Source organism: Astyanax mexicanus, chromosome 6, assembly GCF_023375975.1.
Source record: "Astyanax mexicanus isolate ESR-SI-001 chromosome 6, AstMex3_surface, whole genome shotgun sequence".
NCBI lineage: Eukaryota > Metazoa > Chordata > Actinopteri > Characiformes > Acestrorhamphidae > Astyanax > Astyanax mexicanus.
The window spans coordinates 55,741,331-55,752,586 of record NC_064413.1 but is presented as its reverse complement, the minus strand read 5'-3'; the positions used below and the strand labels follow the sequence as shown (position 1 = coordinate 55,752,586).

The following is an 11,256-nucleotide window of genomic DNA, read 5'->3' as shown; positions in this document are numbered from 1 at the left end:
TCATATGAACCGCTGTGAAAGTACCGTAGAGAAGTACTATCATGGTGTCCAAATTTATATTGCATTGAATTTTTACTTCATATTTGGGCATCAGTCTTTCAGTTCTATTTTCTTAATGGAGAATATTCTATATATTCTTCAGGGTTCTGAAGAATATTCAGGGTTCTGTGGGGTGCTGTGAGGTTCTGGGTAAATCTTGCTACTCTGTTTTCTTTAGGTCTTTCTACAGATGGTGAATGATGTTTAGGTAGTGGGAAGAACCTTAACACTATAGTAAAATGTTAAGAGAGTTGACCAGGTCAATGCATAAAGAGCAGTGGTGAGTGTGGACAGTGTTTTTGATTTGAAAAACTACTTAATGCATAAGTGTCCATATGTTTTGGTGGTTCTGAGAGTCCAGACCCTGTTCCTCCATTCCCAGGCAGCAAACAAACAGAGTGGCTTTTTGGGTGGTGTTAGGCTTAAATGATTAAGAGGGCTGTGTATTTGTGTATCTGTTGTACTACAGGGAAACTTAGAAGATATTTTTTCTTATGAAAATACAGGATAACTGAAAAAACATGGCCATTTAAAAGAAACACCTTCACTATTTTCAGTACAGGCGCTTCACTGTAAACAGAGTACTTTTACTTATGAACTGTGAACACTATAGGATTTAAGGGAATTACTAAAAAAATATTTGTGTAAAGGTTGGTGCCATGCCAAAAGCACCCTCTGGGCTCCAGAGAGCGCTCCTGACCAGTACTGGAGACTGATAGGGTGATCCCAAAAACCTGTGTACAGCAGTACTTAAGGGAAGCTGATCAGTGCTCAGTACTGGTTCTTTGGGTTACATGAGAGTGAATCTATGTCAGGTTTTCCTTGAGCTTTGGCTGTCTCTCTTCCTACTGCTCTGCTACCATTTCCCCTGCGCTGTGAGCTAGAGTGGCTCACAGCGCAGTACCACAACCATCTCCCCGCCCCCTGGTGGAACCCAAACAACTTACCTTTGAAAAGGTAAGTTTTTTTTGACCTTCCAGCATTTTCCTCTGTAAAAAAAATGAGAATATGGTCTGTATCTGACAGGTTTCCAACAGTATTCAGCCTAAAAGCTAATTTACACCAACATTACTTATATTACTGATATTATATAAATCATCAGATCCAGCAGAAGTGCCCAGCCTGGAATTAGTAATTAATACACTGGCATAGGCTAGGCTTAGTAACAACAAAACCACTCTGTGTGACCTTATTTAAATTCTTGTTATTATTAAAGACCATTGTATACACTAATGAATAATGTTTGTTGAAAATTAACAGAATATAAAGAAACAACAGTACAATGCCCAGGTGGTGGCAATGTTTTAAGTAATTTGTGTGTGTATACTGTGATTAATATGAATAATTATGGTCTGGAATTGTTTTAATTGTATTGTTTTCATTTTATTGATTTTTTTTTGTGTTGTGATGTACTTCATATGTGTTATTTTTATATAATTAACGGTGAAACCAATGGAAAAATCCTGCTTTGACAATATGGCTTTATTCTAACCTGTTAGATACTTTTAAATAATATATTTTAAAACATGCAAACATTTTTGTCTATGGTTACTCACTTTCTTCGCCATAGTTGAAAAAGATGAATAAAGTAGAGAAATCTGGATGACTGTCAAAAGGACAAAAAAACAACAACAAATGAGTAATTAGATGAAGAAACAGCTAAGAAACAGATGTATATGATATTGCAGCCCTGACTATTTTAGAATACATTTTATACATTTTTTATCTTTGTTTTATCATTCAAAGGGTCTGGAAACAGCTCATGTAATTCCTTTCCATAAACAACAGAGTTAAATATTTATAGGCCAATCTCAAAACTGTTGTGTTTAGCAAAGTTAGAATTTCTAGTGAACCAACAATTTAAGTAATTTCTTTATGAAAATTCAGTTTTATCTAAATATCAGTCTAGTTTCAGAGAAGTACACAGCACCATCTCTCCTACAACATTGGTTTTAAAGATCTCTATTCAGATATGGACAAGAAGAAATATTACGCAGCTATTTTTATTGACTTAACAAAAGCCTTCAAACAATCACTCTCTTCTCTAAAGGAATTTAGAAATGATTGGCTCTGATGAAACTGTTCCGGAATGGACCCATGTTCATTTTTGGGTCCAGTTTTGATTTAATATATACATAAATGATATTGCTGCCTCTGCTTCTACCTCAGACCTAAGCTTCTGGATTTTAGTACTGTAAATATTACTACCCTGTATGGATCCACTATTGAGAAAGTCACAGAATATACCCGGTTCAAAAAAATTAAGGAAAATAAAGTCAACCACATCCAGTCCAGTTAGGAAGCAACACTGATTGTGAATCAATTTCACCTGCTGTTGTGCAAATGGAACAGACAACAGGTAGAAACGAGAGGCAATTAGCAAGACAACCCCTATAAAGAAGTGATTCTGCAGGTGGAGACCACAGACCTTTTCTCTGTTCTCATCCTTTCTGGTTGATGTTTTGGTCACTTTTGCATTTTGTCAGTGTTCTCACCATAGAGGCAGCATGAGGCGGAGTCTACAACCCACAGAAGCTGCTCAGGTAGTGCAGCTCATCCAGGATGGCACATTAATGAGAGCTTTAGCAAGAAGGTTTGCTGTGACTGTCAGCAGCACAAGGACAAGGAGAAGCTGTATGGGAGAGTGATGCAAAAGAAGACATTACTGCAAGCACTCCACAAACAGAGTCGCCTGAGGTGTGCTTTTGCTGTTTGTGGTGTGCTTGCAGAAATGGCTTCTTTCGCATCACTCTCCCATACAGCTTCTCCTCGTGCAAAGTGCGCTGTATTGTTGAGCGATGCACAGTGACACCATCTGCAGCAAGATGATGCTGCAGCTCTTTGGAGGTGGTCTGTGGATTGTCCTTGACTGTTCTCACCATTCTTCTTCTCTGCCTTTCTGATATTTCTCTTGGCCTGCCACTTCTGGGCTTAACAAGAACTGTCCCTGTGCTCTTCCATTTCCTTACTATGTTCCTCACAGTGGAAACTGACAGGTTAAATCTCCGATACTTTTTGTATCCTTCCCCTGAACAACTATGTTCAACAATCTTTGTTTTTAGATCATTTGAGAGTTGTTTTGATGAGCCCATGATGCCACTCTTCAGAGGAGATTCAAATAGGAGAACAACTTGCAATTGGCCACCTTAAATACCTTTTCTCATGATTGGATACACCTGGCTATGAAGTTCAAAGCTCAATGAGGTTACCAAACCAATTCTGTGCTTCAGTAAGTCAGTAAAAATAGTTAGGAGTATTCAAATCAATAAAATGATAAGGGTGCCCATACTTTTGCACCGGTCAAATTTTGGTTTAATGCATATTGCACATTTTCTGTTAGTACAATAAACCTCATTTCAATCCTGAAATATTACTGTGTCCATCAGTTATTAGATATATCAAACTGAAATGGCTGCTGCAAAAACCCAAATATTTACAACTAAAAATTATTAAGATTAATAGCGGTGCTCAAACTTTTTCATATGACTGTATGTCAAAAACTGTGATATTGTTTAAAAAGTGTTCACATTTCACAAAGTTAGATTTTGAATAAAAACAAGCAAATTAATATATTTTTTTGTTTAATCAATCATATATTAATAACCCAGGAGTCTCCTTGGCTAAAAGTTTCACATAATATTTTGAAGCCACTATTTACTAAAACATTTCGTCCCAAAAATGAATATCATATGGTGTGACGCCATACTCCTTTTTTAAACAGGCTATTGTTTGGAGACCTTTGGGAAGTGGGGGGTCCTCATTCTTTCAGGAGGAAGAATAACATCTCAGAAGGACACTAAAAGTTACAGGGTGACTTTGACATTGCTCTTTTTTTTCCAGAAAAATCAAGTAGATCTAGCACTCCTGCTTCAGTCTTTTGGTGTGACACATTTTACACAAAAATGAAATAACTTTTCACAAATAAAATGACTTTTTAGTCAATATTACCTTTAAAACTATATTGTCATATTGTAGTTAGCATGGTTTTATGATGCATAAAGCTACATTGTTTAAAGTCATGCTAAGTACATGAAACGTCATACGGTGTGACAGGGTTTTCTTGTCACACCGTATAAATATTTTGTCACACATAAATAATGCTATTAGATACATATAATATAGCTAATAGTTAGATGTTTTAAATATTTCATTCGTTTAACACATTTTGATAGTATATTATTCACAAATGTAATATTTATACAGCAACAGATTCACTCACTTACTCAGACTCAGTTACTCCTGAACGCAAAAGGAAAAATTCAATCTGAAAAGTTGAATCTGACCCACACTGTTTTTAACATCAACAGCGTTCTGATCCATCATTGCTGATTCTCATTTTAAAAAGAAATGATGCATTTCTAAAATATAAAATAGTTAAATGATTTACTAACGATTCTAAACAAACTAAGTACTAAACATTCTTCACTATGCTGAGTAGAATTCACTTTCTCTTCAACAATTTTGTGATTCAGCTGTAACCGAAAATGATTTCAGTCACTTGCCAAACCAAGTTTGTTTGTTTGCTAAATGCAGATAACAGATTTTTGCATACAGATTGTTGTGTGGTGTGATTCATCATATGGTGTGATATTCAGAATAATAAAAAAAAGTGACATATAGGGAATAGTTCTAACAAAGGTTACAAGAATTTTGGTACTTTTATAAAAAGGTATTTCCAAAATAATTTAAAGTATATTGAAAGAATTTGATTAAACGTCTTTCTGTGTGTGTAGATAATGAAAAATAATGAAAAATGTAACATATTTGCATGTGAGGAATGCTATGCTTTTATATAGTAAATATAAAGAATCAGGATAAATTGACTTATGACATTATACCCATTTTTAATTTAATACACAATAACACCATATGACAATTTTAGTCATTAAACCATAAACTAGTGAAAAAATGTAAATTTCAAGAAAAAATCTACAAGACCATATATAGATTTGGATCATATATGTAGAGTTGGTGGAATATAACCCAGTGATTTGTGGTACATTGTATTCATTATTCTCGTACAATGTGATCTCATCATACACTTTATTCTAGACATTAGTAAGCAAATATTTTCCACCATTTTACTTGTTGATATGTAGACTTTCATACCTCTGCTGCAGAAGCAGGAAGGGACTTCTCCTTGCTTACTGCATGTATGTACTGCTATAAAAGACTATGTCTGTACATGAATGAACTCAGATTGTTAAGGGAAGCAACTGTGTGCGTGTGATCCTTTCAATCTGCCTTGAGGCTAAATTAGGGTGTGGCCGAAGAACCAGACCAGGGCAGGGGATAACTGAATCCAGGAAAGGGTGTAGGGCAACCAGCCATATTCAACCGTTAGAAAAAAAAAAAAAAAAAAAAAAAATATATATATATATATATATATATATATATATATATATATATATATAGGTACCACTTTAAAATAAGACTACCTTTATAAAGGGTTTATTAATGGTTTACAATTACTTTATTAATGGTTACTAATTAGGTTGTAAATGCCTTAAAAATCATTAATAATCAGTTATAACACATACATAGAAAGGGTGATTAATGATTTTTAAGGCATTTACAACCTAATTAGTAACTATTAATAAACAAATTGTAAACCATTAATAAAGGTAGCATTATTTTAAAGTGGTACCTATATATATATATATATGATTTCCTTCAGTATTTTACAAACAACAGCCCCAGCATTAAAATATTAACAGCTTACTTCTGTGTCCACTCTGTTTGACAATTAAAACAGGAATAAAATATTAGTTGAAATAGATGATTTTTACCTTATTTCCTGTAGAGTAGAGTCGTTTCACTTTCTTGGTGAAGGTCCTGAAATGGCGTGAAATGGTCTGATCCTCCAGGTAAACTAAAAGAATGTGGGGAGGAATCTGGGTGTGTCAGCAGATGATATGTTCTACAGGAAACGTACACACACTCTCTCACTCAACCGGTTTAACTGATCAGGTCAAATCAGGTAAAATGCCCCCAAGCAAGTACAGAAAGTCCAGAACTAAAATTAAAAATATGTTGCATTAATCAGTACAAAACAGGATGACTAGGCAGTCGAAAACTACTGTAATACAATTAAGAGCAAGATTTATAATATTGTTTATTTAATTATTTTATTGATGCTTTTTCCACAGATGCTGATGGAACTGTTATCCTCTACACAGAAAGATATATATCCTCCATAACTGTAAATAAACACAGAAAGATACAACAGGTCAGATAATCTATATATCCTCCATAACTGTAAATAAACACAGAAAGATACAGCAGGTCAGACAATCTATATATCCTCCATAACTGTAAATAAACACAGAAAGATACAGCGGGTTAGATAATCTATATATCCTCTATAACTCTATATAAACACAGAAAGATACAGCGGGTTAGATAATCTATATATCCTCCATAACTCTATATAAACACAGAAAGATACAGCGGGTTAGATAATCTATATATCCTCTATAACTCTATATAAACACAGAAAGATACAGCGGGTTAGATAATCTATATATCCTCTATAACTCTATATAAACACAGAAAGATACAGCGGGTTAGATAATCTATATATCCTCTATAACTCTATATAAACACAGAAAGATACAGCGGGTTAGATAATCTATATATCCTCTATAACTCTATATAAACACAGAAAGATACAGCAGGTCAGATAATCTATATATCCTCCATAACTCTATATAAACATATATATATATATATATATATAATATACTGGATAGTACTCTTTCCTTCTCCAATCATATAAATAATGTTTCTCGAGTTGCTTTTTTCACCTTCGGAATATTTCTAGGTTGAGATCAATCTTATCACAACATGCAACAGAAGTCCTAATTAATGCACTGATCACATCACGTATTGACTACTGTAATGCAGTCCTCTGAGGTATTCTGACTAATCTTATCCAACGACTCACAGATCTTCTTCAGATTTACACTCCATCTCGGGCTCTGCGCTCTTCTTCAGCAGGACTTTTACTATAACCTGACATCAAGTTTAGCACAGTTGCTGCTAGAGCCTTTTCTTATGCAGCCCCTTAACTCTGGAACGCACTTCCTGCTCACATACACGGTTTATATTCTATTATACAGTTTAAACCTGCTCTTAAAACACATCTCTTCAAGACGGCTTACTCATTTTGATTGTTGTATTTAAGTTATTTTAAACAATTTGTATTTATTTTGTCTTAATTTTACTTTACTTATTCTATTTTATGTTTTAAGTTGCTTTTTCTTTTGCTTTTAAATATGTACTGTTTGATCTATGTACTGTATGTTCACAGGATCTCTTGTATGTAAGGTGACCTTGAGTGTCTTAAAAGGCCCCCAAAATATATAATTTATTATTATTATTATTATTATTAAAAGCTGCTTTCCAGTGCTCTATAATCATAATCCACTTAGCTAGGTTATTATCATATAAATGATTGGACCTCATCTAACCAATACAATTTAGTCTATCTTAGGGATGCAGTTAATTTCGCTGTAGTGGGAAATAGATTAGTGACAGAAATACACACAAATTCACTAAGTCTTTTATCAAAGTTAGTAGCCCATTGTATTGGAGAAAGACAGAACACATTACATAGTATGCATAAGAGTCTCTTCTCTGTGCATCTATATCTCAAAGTATTTTAGTCCATTGGGATTACTTGGATTTCTGCATAAATTAGTCATTAAATGTGTTCTGATCTGTGATGCTGGTGTACATCCAAACCTGGAAGAATGCAACTGTTACACGGGAGACGGAGGGATGGAGGAGGAGGACGTAAGTGCAAAGATATTTATTATAAATAAACAAGATAACTTAAATCAAAACAAACAAAACACGGGTTACGCAAAACAAGACTTGGATAATAACAAACTAAGAAACACAGACTAAGAAACTAGGACTAGGAAACATACGGGCAGCAAGGATACATACAGACTAAGGATATAGGATATAGGATACAAAATACAGGATACAAAATACAAAAGACTCGACACAGCATGTACAAACAGAGGGGCTTAAATACAGGAGGAACACCTGGGCAGGGCTGATGAGGGGGCAGGGCTACAGATAAGACACAGGTGAGAACACTGATGGTTAGGGCAGGGCTAAGACGTGACATACATAACAGAAACACGTGGCTGTGAACACATGACAGGAAAACAGAGGGGCAGGAGCACTAGGGAACAAATGAGGGAGAAACATAACACAGACATGGGCTAAGGTGTAACATAACCCCCCCTCAACGGCGCCACTTCCAGAGGCGCCGAGAGAGAGGGAACAGGGACTGGACAGGGGACACGAACGGAGACTGGACAGAGGACTGGACAGGGAACCGAACAGGAGACGGAGACTGGACAGGGAACGGAGACTGGGACTGGACAGGGGACAGGACACAGGGCTGGACAGGAGGCTGGACACGGGGCTGAGACTGGACAGGAGGCTGGACACGGGGCTGAGACTGGACAGGAGGCTGGACACGGGGCTGAGACTGGACAGGGGGCTGGACACGGGGCTGAGACTGGACAGGGGGCTGGACAAAACTGGACAGGGGAACTGGAACAAATACATGGACAGGGACGGACACAAACACAGTGACAGGGACGGGAACAGGAAAACCACCGGGGACAGGAACGGGAACAAACACAGACACGGGGACCAGGACAGGGAGAGACATGGGCACAAACACAACTTGGGGATGCCCAGGACTGGCTAAAGTCTGTGGGGTAGTTAGAGGGGCCAGCCTGGGCACAGTTCTTGGGCAGAGGTCCGGGGGCCTTGGGGCGGGCCTAGAAGCCCGTGACCTGGGAGCAGGCCTGGGGATAGGCCTGGGGGCATACAAAGTTCTGGGAGTGGGCACAGGGTCAGAGGCGGCCGGAGCCGCGGGCACAGGGTCAGAGGCGGCCGGAGCCGCGGGCACAGGGTCAGAGGCGGCCGGAGCCGCGGGCACAGGGTCAGAGGCGGCCGGAGCCGCGGGCACAGGGTCAGAGGCAGTGGGTACCACAAGAGCGGCAGGCACTGCAGACACAGGAGCTGAGGCTGTAGCAGCGGGAGCTGCTGGTGCTGGAGCTGAGGCTGTAGCAGCGGGAGCTGCTGGTGCTGGAGCTGAGGCTGTAGCAGCGGGAGCTGCTGGTGCTGGAGCTGAGGCTGTAGCAGCGGGAGCTGCTGGTGCTGGAGCTGAGGCTGTAGCAGCGGGAGCTGCTGGTGCTGGAGCTGAGGCTGTAGCAGCGGGAGCTGCTGGTGCTGGAGCTGAGGCTGTAGCAGCGGGAGCTGCTGGAGCTGGAGCTGTGGCAGCAGGTGCTGGAGCTGGAGCTGTGGCAGCAGGTGCTGGAGCTGGAGCTGTGGCAGCAGGTGCTGGAGCTGGAGCTGTGGCAGCAGGTGCTGGAGCTGGAGCTGTGGCAGCAGGTGCTGGAGCTGGAGCTGTGGCAGCAGGTGCTGGAGCTGGAGCTGTGGCAGCAGGTGCTGGAGCTGGAGCTGTGGCAGCTGGTGCTGGAGCTGGAGCTGTGGCAGCAGGTGCTGGAGCTGGAGCTGTGGCAGCAGGTGCTGGAGCTGGAGCTGTGGCAGCAGGTGCTGGAGCTGGAGCTGTGGCAGCAGGTGCTGGAGCTGGAGCTGTGGCAGCAGGTGCTGGAGCTGGAGCTGTGGCAGCGGGTGCTGCTGGTGCTGGAGCTGAGGCTGTGGCAGCGGGAGCTGCTGGTGCTGGAGCTGAGGCTGTAGCAGCGGGAGCTGCTGGTGCTTGAGCTGGAGCTGAGGCTGGAGCAGTGGGTGCTGCTTGAGCAGGCGCGGCGGGTGCAGCTTGAGCAGGCGCGGCGGGTGCAGCTTGAGCAGGCGCGGTGGGTGCAGCTTGAGCAGGCGCGGCGGGTGCAGCTTGAGCAGGCGCGGCGGGTGCAGCTTGAGCAGGCGCGGCGGGTGCAGCTTGAGCAGGCGCGGCGGGTGCAGCTTGAGCAGGCGCGGCGGGTGCAGCTTGAGCAGGCGCGGCGGGTGCAGCTTGAGCAGGCGCGGCGGGTCTAGGAGCTCGTGACCTGGGAGTAGGCACAGGAGCAGAGGCTGGACCCCTAGGCACAAGAACTGGGGTAACAGCAGGCACAGAGTCAGAGGCGGCCGGGGCCGCGGGAACTGGGTCAGAGGCGGCCGGGGCCGCGGGAACTGGGTCAGAGGCGGCCGGGGTCGCGGGAACTGGGTCAGAGGCGGCCGGGGCCGCGGGAACTGGGTCAGAGGCGGCCGGGGCCGCGGGCACAAAGTCAAAGGCGGCCGGAGCCGCAGGCAGCGCTGATTCAGAGGCGGCGGGAGCCGCGGGCAGCGCTGATCCAGAGGCGGTGGGTCCTGCTGGCGAAGAAGCCGCTTCAGCGGGAGCTGAGAGTGCGGCTGCCGCCAAGATCCGGACAGGAGCCGCAGACTCAGCAGTGGGCGTGGCTGAAAACACCGGACCGGAGCTTGCTTCCGGAGCAGGAGTCGAAAACCCGGAATCCAGCCGGGCTGTACAGCTGGGATCCGGCCGAGCTTGAGAGCTGGGAGTCGGCCGGGCTTGAGAGCTGGAAGGCGGCCGGGCTTGAGAGCTGGAAGGCGGCCGGGCTTGAGAGCTGGAAGGCGGCCGGGCTTGAGAGCTGGAATGCGGCCGGGCTTGAGAGCTGGAAGGCGGCCGGGCTTGAGAGCTGGAAGGCGGCCGGGCTTGAGAGCGCGGTGGAGTTAGCAGGCTAGCTAGCTTAGCTGGAGCTGGGCTGACGAGCTCCAAGCCAAGGAGAGGCGCCGGGAGCGGTTCATCTCCCCGAATTTGCTCGGCGAGGAACCGCAGATATTCGAGGTCCGCCTTCCTCGTAGCCTGCCACCTTGCTACGTCCATATTTTTGGTCGAGTCTTATGTTACACGGGAGACGGAGGGATGGAGGAGGAGGACGTAAGTGCAAAGATATTTATTATAAATAAACAAGATAACTTAAATCAAAACAAACAAAACACGGGTTACGCAAAACAAGACTTGGATAATAACAAACTAAGAAACACAGACTAAGAAACTAGGACTAGGAAACATACGGGCAGCAAGGATACATACAGACTAAGGATATAGGATATAGGATACAAAATACAGGATACAAAATACAAAAGACTCGACACAGCATGTACAAACAGAGGGGCTTAAATACAGGAGGAACACCTGGGCAGGGCTGATGAGGGGGCAGGGCTACAGATAAGACACAGGTGAGA

General features: G+C 42.4%; 1 long non-coding RNA gene across 1 annotated transcript; it reads right to left on the bottom strand.

Annotated features, from left to right (window-relative positions):
- Window positions 1-995: 995 nt before the first annotated feature.
- On the bottom strand, window positions 996-5,918 carry LOC125802341 (uncharacterized). Its single transcript, XR_007439380.1, has 3 exons — window positions 5,829-5,918; window positions 1,596-1,645; window positions 996-1,028 (listed from the first exon to the last, which is right to left on the bottom strand). It is a non-coding gene; the product is annotated as an uncharacterized LOC125802341 (long non-coding RNA).
- Between the last annotated feature and the right edge of the window lie 5,338 nt (window positions 5,919-11,256).